This window comes from Notolabrus celidotus, chromosome 21, assembly GCF_009762535.1.
Source record: "Notolabrus celidotus isolate fNotCel1 chromosome 21, fNotCel1.pri, whole genome shotgun sequence".
Taxonomy (NCBI): domain Eukaryota; kingdom Metazoa; phylum Chordata; class Actinopteri; order Labriformes; family Labridae; genus Notolabrus; species Notolabrus celidotus.
In genome coordinates, this window is record NC_048292.1 from 6,022,281 (window position 1) to 6,036,182 (window position 13,902).

Genomic DNA, 13,902 nt, shown 5'->3' on the forward strand with positions numbered 1-13,902 from the left:
GATCATCAAAAAACTACAGAAGATAAAAAAACACTACAATAAATAGAAAAAGACTGCAAAAGATAAACAAAACTTCAAAGATATTCAAAAACATACAAAAGATAATTTATATTTTGTAGTTTTTGTTTATCTGTTGTAGATTTTGGTTTATCTTCTGTAGTTTTTGTTTCTCTCTTGCAGGGTTTTGTGTATTTCCTGTAGTGTTTTATTTATATTTTGTAGTTTTTGTTTATTTCTTGCAGTCTTTTGTTTAGTTCTTGTAGTTTTTATTTTTGTTTTGTAGATTTTGGTTTAAGTCTATTAATTATAAACCAAAATATACAAAAGATAAACAAAAAACTACAAAAGATTAACAGAAACTACAAAAGATAAACAAAAACTACAAAAGATAAACAAAAACTACAAGAGATAAAAAAAACTACAAAATATAAACAAGAACTACAGAATAAAAAACAAGATCTATAAAAGACAAACAAAAACTACAAAATTTAAACAAAAACCACAAAAGATAAACAAAAACTACAAAAGATAAACAAAACAAAAACTACAAATTTAAACAAAAACTACAAAAGATAACAAAACTACAAAAGACAAACAAAAACTACAAGAAGATAAACAAAAACCACAAAAGATAAACAAAAACTACAAATTTAAACAAAAACTACAAAAGATTAACAAAAACTACAAAAGATAAACAAAAACTACAAAAGATAAACAAAAGTACAAAAGACAACAAAAACTACAAAGATAAACAGAAACCACAAAAGATAAACAAAAACTACAAAGAGAAACAAAAAGTACAAAAGACAAACAAAAACTACAAAAGATAAACAAAAACCACAAAAGATAAACAAAACTACAAAATTTAAACAAAAACCACAAAAGATAAATCAAAAACTACAAAATTTAAACAAAATCTAGAAAAGATAAACAGAAACTACAAAAGATAAACAAAACTACAAAAGATAAACAGAAACTACAAAAGATAAACAGAAACTACAAAATATAAACAAGAACTACAAAATAAAAAACAAGATCTATAAAAGACAAACAAAAAACTACAAAAGATAAACAAAAACTACAAGAGATAAAAAAAACTACAAAATATAAACAAGAACTACAGAATAAAACCAAGATCTATAAAAGACAAACAAAAAACTACAAAAGATAAACAGAAACTACAAAAGATAAACAGAAACTACAAAAGATAAACAGAAACTACAAAAGATGAAAGAACTACAAAAAATAACGTAATGTAAAGTTTTGTAACGTAATTTAGTGTTTTACTACATATCATCATTTCATAAACTATTGTATCTTGATGCAATATAATGTAATGTACTGTAACAAAGTTATATGAGGCAAAGTAACAACATTAAGTGTTGTATAATATTGTATAATATCCAATCATGTCGTACATAAAGTAACGTAATATAAAGTGAGGAATTGAATCGTACAATAACACAAAGTAAAGTTTGATAAGTTTATATAATAACGTTCTTTAATGTTACTAAATATTAAATATAACAGAGTAAGGTTTAGTTCAATAAGGTAACATAGCTCAACACAACACAGTGTAATGTGACATTACGAGGTGTATCGTGTTGTACTGCTTTGTGCAGCATCATATTATTATTGTTGTCTTCACTGTTTCTGTCACTCTAATATAACTGGACAGCTTCACTTACAGCCTGCGACGGAATACTCAGGACAAAGACTTCACAAGAAAACGCTGTGCTTCCTGTAAAACTTAGTGTTATAAAATCAGGCCAGTAATTGAACACAGTGAGTGTATGAATGTGATTATCTACTCAGATCATCTCTGAATTATGGCAGCTGTAAGAGGGGGCCGTGATGGAAGGATGTAATTAAACCTGAAAGTCTCAAAGCAGAGGAGTCACAAACAGAGCTGAGACATGTGAAGTGTTTTTAATTTACAGGTTATAAAACAGACTGGAGCGTCTATATGAGCAGCTACAGCAAAGTGAACTCTGAGAATGACGCAGATTATTCTATAGAGTCGTTTTAACGCCCGTCAGCTGGTTTTAAAACACAGATTCAAACCAGGAGTGTCTTTGATTTTATGATAAACAGAGAGATTAATGTACATTTGACTGTCAAAGGAAGCAGATGACAACATAAAATGTACATCTATATGCACAGCAACACATCAGCAAGTGGGATGTACCACTTTGCCTACAGGGGGTGCTAAAATCAACCCCAGATGTCAAACCTACAACATGTGACTGCAGGGTAGAAATAAAAATAACACTAAATACAAAGTGTATTTAAATGTATTCTTGTCTTTTCTGAGAACCGCTCAGAGGTCAAAGTTCAGCGCTCACTGAAACACCATAGCTGTAGTTAAAACAACTACAGTCTCTGAGGTAAGAGTGGAAACTGGTGCAGACAGGAAACAGAGTGAGACAGATGTCAGAGTTTTACAAAGTCCATTAAAAGTGTCATTAAATTTGCATATGACCCGCGACGCAAGGTTGTTACAGCCCAGCAGATAATTTGAACATCGGATGGAGTCGAACCCTGATGTTTTTATTCAAGGCTAAACTCGGCCATCAGCATTCAGACAGGATGAGTTATTGCCTCGTCGTGCTCGATGCCTTGAGTGTCAACTGAATTAAAATTCTGCACAGACAGGAGCACGTATCGCAAGTTTCCTGCGAGGGAGAGAGAGGAAGGAAACTTAAAAAATGTTGGCACCGGGGATCTGTTAGAGGTAAACAAACCGGGGCCTCGCAGCAGATTGGGGATGATTTTCTCTGACACCTATGGGCGGAAACAGCGCCAGTGATCAGGGGTGAGAGGTTTGGGAGGTGATGCACCAGGCGGAGGAGGATGGGAGAAAGATGGAATAAGTGAGGACACAGCCACTGAGGTTCATACGAGGACCTTCATTACTTCACTGTCATCGCTCCCTCAAATGGATTTCTGTGCTGACGGTCTGGATCGTCTCTTATCGAGTCAAGCTGAGTGAACGAGGGAGCAGATAGCCTCCCGTGCTCTCCATCTGGCTACCGACACACACTTTATGTTTACCAATGAGCCGGCCGAGGAGATTGCGTCATTCAGGGCGACAGGCGGAGGTGATGTTCACTGTGAGCCCGTCAGTTTGGGTCTACTTTTCCAGGTTCACCTCCATAAATCGAGAAGACGAAAATATGGACTGGAACACAATTTTCCTTAAAGATCTTACAAGTTCTGACGTCTCTCTTTGTCCCTGACCTGTCCTGTTAGTGTGAGATGATACAGCAGCGTTATATGTGTTCTCTTTGATACTGATGCTTCATTACTGACTGAGAACTTTTGTTCCTTTCAAATGTAAGGATGCTCTGAAACACACACACACAAATCACCTGGAGGTCAGCTAGTTATCTCATGGTGATTAAGGGTTTGTAGTGCCAGCAGATGTTACCACAAAGAGTCAAAGTGGGCATACATTCATTAAACGGGTATATATTATAATTTTTATTAACCGGCTTTCCAACTCATCTTCCAGTTGTGTAAATCTGACCAACCCCTTGACGATGGTTATTAACTTTATCTAACGCCAGAGGCAAACTGATCCCACCTCATGGATTGATTTGAGATGAGGTGTGATCAGTTACGTTAACATTAACTAACATTACATTATCATTTGTAGTTTTTATTCCTCTTTATGTTTTTTAACTTTTGTAGATTTGGTTCAACTTTTTCATTTTTTGTAGTTTCCTTATTCAACTTTGTTGATTATTTGTCTTTTCTAGTTCTTAAGTTTATGTTTTGTAGTTTTTGTTTGTTTGTAGTTTTTGTTTATGTTTTGTAATTTTGTTTTCTTTTGTAGTTTTTGTTTATGTTTTGTAGTTTTTGTTTATCTTTTGTAGTTTTTGTTTATGTTTGTAGTTTTGTTTGTTTTGTAGTTTTTGTTTATGTTTTGTAGTTTTGTTTATGTTTTGTAGTTTTTGTTTATGTTTTGTAGTTTTTGTTTATGTTTTGTAGTTTTGTTTATCTTTTGTAGTTTTTGTTTATGTTTTGTAGTTTTTGTTGTCTTTTGTAGTTTTTGTTTGTTTTGTAGTTTTTGTTTGTCTTTGTAGTTTTTGATTATGTTTTGTAGTTTTTGTTTATCTTTTGTAGTTTTTGTTTATGTTTTGTAGTTTTGTTTATGTTTGTAGTTTTGTTTTTCTTTTGTAGTTTTTTTTAATTTTTTTTATCTTTTGTAGTTTTGTTTATCTTTTGTAGTTTTGTTTATCTTTGTAGTTTTTGTTTATCTTTTGTAGTTTTGTTTATCTTTTGTAGTTTTGTTTATCTTTTGTAGTTTTTGTTTATCTTTTGTAGTTTTTGTTTATCTTTTGTAGTTTTTGTTTATCTTTTGTAGTTTTTGTTTATTTTTGTAGTTTTTGTTATCTTTTGTAGTTTTTGTTTATTTTTGTTTATGTTTTGTAGTTTTGTTTTTCTTTTGTAGTTTTTGTTTATCTTTTGTAGTTTTTTATTGTTGTTACTTTGCCTCACATTACTTTGTTACAGTACCTTATGCTCTATTGCATCAAGATACAATAGTTTAAGAAATTATATGTAATAAAACACTACGCTATGTTACGTTATGTAACTGTTCATTACATTATTTTTGTAGTTCTTTCATATTTTGTAGTTTTTGTTAATATTTTGTAGTTCTTGTTCACCTTGTAGTTTCTGTTTATCGTTTGTAGTTTTTTTATAGCTTTTAATTATGTTTAGTAAATCTTGGCTTTTCTTTTTCAGTTTTGTGTTAATCTTTTTTAGTCTTTATTTATCTTTGTTCTATCTACTTGCTTCTGCTTGTTGACACTGTAGGCCGTAAGATGAGGTAAAACCGTTAGCTTTCGTTAGAATGCTAATTTGATCGGCCAAACAACACGTATATTTACATGTTGGATTCTGTCCAGCAATCCTAGCAACAAGCGAAGCAGGTAAGAGCAACTTTAGGTCATGAGGGGGTCATAACTTAATCTGGGTCATAGAGCTTCTTTAGGGTGGACAAGACCCCTCTGCTTTGTGTCAGGGTCTTGTCTCTTTTTTTTCAGGTTTCTATTTTGATTAAGATTTAGCATGCTTACGGAAAGTAACATTGTAGTCACGATTTGATACTTTTACTCATTTGATGTTTCAGCTAACTAACGTTTTTACTTCCATGTTTACAGATCTACAATGTGATAAACTAACGCTTTGCCACAGTGTCAACAGGCAGAGGGGAAGTGTGTCTGGTGCCTGATATGAAGTGTGTGATCAGGTCGTCTTTGATCTCTCTGCTGTTGCTTTGTTTACCTTTTTGTTTAACCTGGAGAAACTCTCTGAGGTTAAACATCTCTCTCAGGAGTGTCCCGGTTGTGATAAGCAGCAGCACCTTAATGATGGTGATGAGGTTTGACAAATCAAAATCAGGTGTCTAACACAGCTGGTGATTGGTTAGAGAGCTGGGTAACAAGGGATAATAGTTATGTCATCCAGCCCTGAGGGGTGAACATCGTCACGTGTTAAAACTAATTAAACTGTTTGTACTCAGACCGGATTCAGCTGAGCTGGCCCCGCAGACGGGCCCCTGTCCACAGCTTTGATCACACTGAGATATCCAGCTCAGACACAACCAGCTAATTCAGGAGCTCAAAGATGACACCTGAGGCGGTCTGTGTGTCTTACCTCAAAACGGGGGACCGACCGTTTAGTGACACGGGTGGATTGTTCGGAGGAATAAAAGAAAAAGAATTACGAGCTAACAGGCGACGATCCGGTGCACAACAGAGGCTCTTATCAGAGCGACGCAGGGCAGCGAGGTTTAACCTCAGAAAATACTCAGAGAGAGAGGGAACACGAAGACCGTCCAAAACATTTCAGAGAAGAAGAGAAACTGAAATACAGATTATTGATCTGGCTTTGTCTGCTGGAATATGTTCCACCTCTTTTTTATGAGTTCATCTCTGTTTCACTGAGATACTACGAACACTCTCTCTGTCTCTCTCTCTCTGTCTCTATCCCTCTCTCTCTCTGTCTCTCTCTCCCTCTGTCTTTCACCCCATCTTTCACTCCTCCCTCTGATCTCCCTCTCACTCTTTTCCTCGCCATCTCTGTCATCCCTCGGATCCTTCTCTCTCTCTTTTTTTCTCTCCTCTCTTCCTCATTCCTCCTCTACCGATCTATCTATCTCTCTCCCTCCTCCCTCTCTCTTCCCTCTGATCCCCCATCTCTCTCTTCTTCCTCCCTCTTTCTCTCTCTCCTCTCCCTCCTGTCTCTCTCTCACTCCTCCCTTCTTTCTCCCCTCCTTCTTACCCCCCTTTCCTGCCTCCTCTCTATCCCTCCCTCTTTCCCTTCTCTTCTCTCTCTCTCCCTCCGCTCTCAGCCCTCCCTCTAATCCCCTATCTCTATCTTCTTCCTCCTCCTCTTTCTCTCTCTTCTCTCTCCTCTCTCTCTTCCTCCGTCCTCTCTCTCTCTTTCTGTTCCATCTCCATCTGATCTTTCTTTCTCTCTCCTCTCTCTTCCTCATCCCTCCTCTCTCTCTGTCACTCTTTTGCTTTCTGTCTCGGTCCCTCCTCCCTCTTTCTCTTCTCTCTCTCTCCCTCCTGTCTCTCCTCCCTCGGATCCCCCCATCTCTCTCTTCTTCATTCCTTTCTTTCTCTCTACCTCCACTCCCTCCTGTCTCTCTCTCTCCCTCTCTCTCTTTCCCTTCTCTTCTCTCTCTCCCTCCCTCTGATCCCTCTCTCCATAAAGAACCTGGATTGTAGAGCCATCTCAGTTATGAGGGGGACGTCCCCTCTCAACGCCACGCTGACAGATTACTTTCTGCATCAGCGGTGACGGTTGACGGTCCCTCAGCGCTCCTTCTGATTCTGTCAGACGTCACAGAGACGCTGCCCCCCCCAAAAACCCTAACAAAAGACATGACTTGTAGACTGACGGGGGGCTGAAACCGATGCCTGTCAGCTTGGTTGACCGCAAGAGTCAAACAGTGACACACACAAGTTTGATAAATACACCCTTCATCGTCTTGCCTCTGGAGTCCAGTTGTTGAAGTGTTGTCCTGGATGTAAGATCACATCTGTGGAAACATGTCACATGATACATCCAGAGAAGACGGATCGATAGAGATCCTGTAGATCGCTGAGAGTAAAGTTGTTCTCAGGCTGCATGAGTCTCAAGATACTGACTTACATATTTAATGAACTGTGACAAACCAGCTACCCACAACCCTGACCAGGTCTCATGGGTTCCCCGTGGTCTGTCTCCGATCCACCTTCTAATATCCGACATATTGATCTCATTCTTCTGTTTTAGAGCTGGTCCAGTCAAGACACATAAAACTCTAGCATGACATCACAACACAGCTCTCTCCAAAGCAAGCCAAACCTCGACATCACTACAGCTCCAGGTCCTGGCTTCTTAGTTTAAATGTTGCATCAACACGTTGGCTGCAGAGAGTCGCTTGTTGAGCAAACATGATGAATAATTGAATTGGGTCAGGACAAACAGCTCATGATTAAAAACAGACTGTGACAACATTAAAGTCTCAACAAATACACACTTTTTTTGTGTGTCGTGGCAGAAAAACACTGCACAGGCAGGAAATCCAGGGGTCTGAGGATGGCGCCCTGAGCGACTCCAGGCACACTCAAACAAGTGTTTAAAAATGCAGGTTGAAATAAATGAAGAAACTGTGGCTGCTGCTAATAGAGGATGTTTGCTGGGAGTCTTTTGGGACTGAGTCAGACTCTTTATGGGCTTTACTTTTATTTTAATTCAGTCTGAAGAAGAGGAATACCAATGAGAGACGAGGAGCAAAAACAGGCTCTACCAGCCTCCTTTCTCCTCTGCTCTGCTCAGCACAGGGATAAGAAGCACTGAGGGTGCTGCCGTTTGCAGAGCAGTAACACCTCTTTGCATTGCTCACTTTGGCTCTAAAGATATAAGTGGGAATGTTAAGGAAAGATCAAAACATCAGGATGTATTGAAAGTGTCGTTATTGCACACAGGTATTACTTATATTCAGACTTCACTGGTCATGGGAGCTTTATGTGTCAAATATAGCCTCAGACATAAAGTGTCATAAACAGCTCATCCTCATATCAGTATCATAACGTCTTTATAAGCATGACTGCTGAAAATGTGATGCCAGAGTGCTAATGGTAGTGAGAATATTCATAAATTGCTTTAAAAGTCATATTTTATTTATAGTTACAGTACGATTTAACTGACTTCACAGCAGGCGTTACACAGCTTCTCCTGTTGAATGTACAAGTGTTGACTTCACTCAGACTTTGAAGGATGACACCGGTCATATTCTTTATTTCTAATTGTCTAACGCATATGTACGGGAGCTCTGGTGTACAGAAATATAATGTATATATGTCACTGTGTCTTCTGTTTGTGCTGCAACCGGCTAACGTTTTCCTTTTTTTAATCAAAGATACATTTTTTGTTTCATTCTGAATCACTAAGAGTGTGACCCTGGACTAAACACTGCCCCCCCCCCTCCAAATGATCAGAATGTACAACAGGGAGCAAACAGAGTTAAGAGAGTTGACAGGGAGTTAAATGGAAGTTAACGGGGAGTCATGGGGAGTTATCATGGAGTTCATGGAGAGTCCACGGGGAGTTAACGAGGAATTAACAGGGAGTTATCAGGGAGTAAACTGGGAGTCATTGGGAGTCATGGAGTTCATGGGGGTCCCACAGGGAGTTCATGGGGAGTCAACAGAGAGTTTACAGGGAGTTTACAGGGTGTTGTCAGGGAATCAACAGGAAGTTAACAAGGAGTAATCAGGGAGTTAACGAGGAGTTCATAGTAGGTCCACAGGGAGTAATGGGGAGTCAACGGGGAGTAACAGGGAGTTAACAAAGAGTTCACAGGGAGTTAATTGGGAGTTAACAGGGAGTTTACCAGGTAGTAGACTCGGAGTCAGGGGGAGTTATCATGGAGTTCATGGGGGTCCTACAGGGAGTTAACAGGGGGTTATCAGGGAGTCCAACAGGGTGTTAACAAGGAGTTATCATGGAGTTCATGGGGGTCCTACAGGGAGTTAACAGGGGGTTATCAGGGAGTCAACAGGGTGTTAACAAGGAGTTATCCATGGAGTTTCATGGGGGTCCTACAGGGAGTTAATGGGGAGTCAACAGAGAGTTTACAGAGAGTCAACTGTGAATTGTCAGGGAATCAACAGGAAGTTAACAGGGGTTATCAGGGAGCAAACAGGGTGTTAACAAGGAGTTATCAGGGAGTGACTGGGAGTTAACAAGGATTTAACAGGGAGTTATCGGGAATTAATGGGGCATTCATAGGAAGTCAACTGGGAGTTTACAAGGAGTTAGCAGCGAGTAACTGGGAATCAACAGGAAGTTAATAGGGGGTTACCAGACAAGGCGTCATCAGGGAGTTCACAGGGAGTTAGTGGGAGGTTAATGGGAAGTTAACAAGAAGTTATCAGGAGTTGACAGGGAGTCTACAATAAGTTAACAGGGTAGTTATCAGGGAGTTAATGCAGAAAAAACAGGGAGTTACTTGACAGCCAAGGTTTACTGGAGAGTTGACTGGTAGTTAACAGGCATACTAGAAAGGAAACAGGCAGTTACTGTGAGGCAAACTGGGACCCTGGTAACAGTAATGTCTCGTCTTTACACAACACTGAGAGGCCGCACTATGAGGTGAACCACCTTCCACAACAGGACCCAGGAGTCCTCTCTTCTTACCGCAGGCAGTATCAGTCCGTTATTGTGAGGAATTATCTTGCCATTTAAAATAATGATAATTAAATATGTATGAGGGTTCTTAGTCACAGTGATCACTTCGCTTGCCGACTGTTCATGACAGAAATAAAGGATTCGACCGCTTCACACTCAGACGCATAACTTTGATGACAAGCTGTTTTTAAGTCGCATTAGGACACGACCATCATTTGATTCTGCATGTAAAAGACTTAAAACGGACTTCAGGACGGTTCCAGTTCTCTCTCTCATTGGAAATGATTCCCTTTAAAACTGAACACGTCTTTCTTTAAATTTTAATTGCACTGTCGTCTCAGGTCTGACATGCTGTTTTATCAGTGCACAGACTTGTAGAAGTTGCGCTTTGGGTTTATTCAGTTCCTTGAAGACAGAATTGGGCACACTGATGTTTGTCTTTAAATATTTGATTGCATATATTTCTTTTGATAAGCTTGTGATGAGCTTCTTTGTGGAGCTCTGGGACTATCAGCGTTTGTCAGGGTGTTTTCAACATGCCTTAAAGAACCAACGGGAACATCTCAGTGCTCATTTAAAGAGGGATTAAAGGGATGCTTGGCGAGGGTGATGAAAAAAATAGCTCTGTGACCTGTAGTGTCATGTTTCCTCCAGAGTCCTGCCACCATAAAGGCTATTCTATTTTTCTAACATTGTCTCTTTCCTCCTTGTTTCATCATGCACAGAATCTCCTCCTCTCCACTGAAGCAGCTGAAGCACTTCCCTCCTCTTTAAACAAACATCAGGGACGAGGCGTCTTCAGCATCCTGAGTGTGAGTCACTGCGGCTGCAGTACAGAAGAGACCGTCTGTTTGAAGACCTTTGTTTGTCCTTTCACCGTACAGTATTTGTTGCCCTCATTTTCCTTTGCGGCGCAGTTCACCCTCCTGCAGTGGTCGTATTCTGTCTTTTCTTTACATTTCTATTTGAGACTCCTCTCTCCTCGTGCGGTGAGCGATGTCAGATAAGACTTGAACAGCAGGACAGTCTCTGGATTGTTTGAAGTGGTGAGATAGCTGAGGGTTTTAAAGTGATCCCAGCTCCTGCTTTTCTTCTGAAGTAAAAACAGGTGAGACTTGAAAACAGGTGCTTGGAAGGTTAAATGGAGATACCATGTCATGTGAAAGTCCAAAGGGTCCACATCCACGTTCTGCTCTGGGCTGTAAACAGGTTCTGATGTGATACAGACTCTGACTATCGACTGTACGAAACATGGACAAAGTCTCTGTGACCTCAACACAGGTCTCTGAACAGGTGAAGGTGAATGAGGTCACCTTGTTGCAAATGCTGACTCAACCTTTCTTTCAGTCGACCTTTGACCCATGGCTCTTGGGTCAGGAACAAAGAGTGGGTCCCAGAGCCTGGGGAAAAAAAGGTGGCAAAAATATGGACGCTGGTAGTCACCCACTGTTTAACCACAGTTAACAACCAGTGTCTCAGACTTCAGACTTCAGACTAAACAGACTTCCACCAGATCTGTCTCCAATTCACTGAAGTCCGTCTCCATGCTCTCCTATCCGTAAACACCCATCATCCATGTTGTCTTCATCAGTCTCTGGAAACCTCTGACCTGTTGACTCCATGCCTTGTTCCACTCATCATGACATCAAGGTTTGTTCACGAGTTAAGTGAAATCTAGTTAAGTGAAACAATCTGGCGACAACAAAGTCTTTTATTCTGACAGTTAACTAGATTCTTTAATTTTGTGTTTGACTTCCTGTCCCGCTTGATCTTCTCTGTTGAGCTTTATACGTCATGCTCCGGGATCCAGACAAGAATATAAGTCTGGCTTATCTGATCTGGAGGGCTCCAGGATGCTGGATCAGGGACACCGCCGGAACGCAACGGAGCGGATCCAGTGGAAGTTAACACATTGGCTAGAATAGAAACCTATGAGATCAGGTGCCGTGATCGGAGACGGACCTGGTGGAATTTGGCTGTTAGAAACAGGTCAAGCAGAGGTGGGGTTTCAACTTCCTGGCCACAACTATAACACACCCAGCTGTCCGTCAACATAGCCACGCCCCCAAATATGCAAATGTATGTATAGGCACTAAATGATCCGGACTGAAGCATCATAAAACACTGCCTCAGTACGTCCAGTGTGAATGGCACCACCTATTTGAAATGTATTTCAAAATAACGGTTTAACACAAAGTAACAGATTTAGAAGAAAAACAAATCAAGGAAGCGTCCTTTGTTTTCCCAATTTGGAAAAGTTGGACAAAAGTTCTTGGATTGGCTCTATAGGGTGAATGAATCCCTGATGAGACTCGATGCTTTTACTGTCCTACTGTCCTACCAGAGGTGGTAGAGTGAAGTTTGGTTTACTATTTTAACTGGTTCTTTTATCAGGGTTAGCTCGCCATCTTGTTGATTCCATGGATCCAGCACAACATTGCTGAATTTTTCTCTTCACAAAAACACTCAAGGAACTGCAAACTCAAAGTCATGTAAAATATGATTCTATATCTCTTTAAACAGGAGCACAATGTCAGGGCTCTGCTGTGATGCTGGCTCTCAGTAGCTTTGTCAGCCAAGCTTCAGAGGAGTGCGATGTGGTAATGTATATTTCTATTGCTCTGTTTTCCATGGTGACATTTCTGAGTTGAGTCTACTTCTTTGGAAGCCAAACATGATCCATTCATGCAAAATGCTCAGGTCACAACGCACAGCAGACCCTGTGAGCTCCGTCACCAGCCGGGGGGGGAAAGGTTAAACCGAGCGCTGATCGTAACAAGTTCTGTCAAGAGACACCGAGCTCACAGCCAGGACACAAACCTCTGTCCTCTTCAGGGAGCCAACATGACGGTCAACATCTCCTCTGAGTGTCATCTGAAGCAGACGGCACAGACAGAGCAAATGTAGTAACAATGCCATGCATTAAAGATGAGTCATGAAACAGAGTGCATATGAATGAGAGCATAAGAGAGTCTGAGCCAGTGGACGAAAACAATAAGACACAACCTGCCCACGCGTCCTCGTCTCCTTGGGATGAAAGAAGAAAACAAAGGATGTATAAGCTTCCTGTCTCGACCTCGCCATGTTTCCAAGACAGAGAGGTGCGAGGGCCGGATGAAAGACCGGCTGAGGGTTTGGTTGTCAGACGTGGCGGGAGGAAGGGTGAAAGCTCAGAGCAGCTTTACCTGAGGTGTTATTTTTGAAGAAGGAAGAGGAGACAAAAGTTCAGACAGGGTGAGGTGGAGATAAAATGCAGCACACAGACATGAAGGTCTGCCCTCTGAGTGTGTGGATGACAGATATCAGACTTGAGGTTTCTGCATGAGCTGATAACACTAACTCTGATCATTAATAACAGAGTTAGTGCACATTCATTTATTGTCTGGTTCAAACATTCAGAACCGTCACAACTACGTGGCTGTCAGAACTTCAGGATGGTTTAGCACCTTTAAGCTAGTTACTTTGGATGAACAAGAGCTAACGTCAACCCATTTTCCACTTCTTGTCTAACAACCAAGCAGCAAACTCTCATCTTAAAATATGAAGCTCATGTGGAAGTGCTAAAAACTGCAGTTCATTGAGCGTCCACTTGAGGCTGGCTGCAGAAACACAGGAAACCACATACACACCCATCCAAAAAAGACGATCTTTACAGCAGAATTAAACATGTTTACAGCCTGGTACAAAAAACAGTTAAGGTCTGACTAGCTAACTTTTCTTTTGGGGCTGAATTTCTTTTATAATTTTTTATTTCTGAAGATATTAAGATGACAATTTTTGCCCAAATAAGGGCGTGCCGGACTTGATTGACAGGCGGGCAGTAGCTGTTAGTGAAAAGGCTGAAGGCCCACCTCTTTACCTCACACTAGTTCGCATGAAGTTTGGTTGCAGCATTTCCAATATGGCAGCCACCGATGACTGGCTTCAAAACAGGGCTCAGGAACAGATGGGTGACGTCACGGATACTATGTCCATTTATTATACAGCCTATGCTAAAAACACAAGCTGTTTCTTCCACAACTTCACTGGCACACCTTAATCTGATGGCAGGAGTCTGCAGATAAACTATGTTAGATCAGTTTGCAAACTGTGGCTACCAATAGCAGAGCTAGCACCACCAGCCTTCAGTCCTCCTTAAAAGTTAGCGTCCACATGCCTGTGCTGGTTCCCCATTGCTCTGGTGAAGTGGTTATATGGTTATATGTC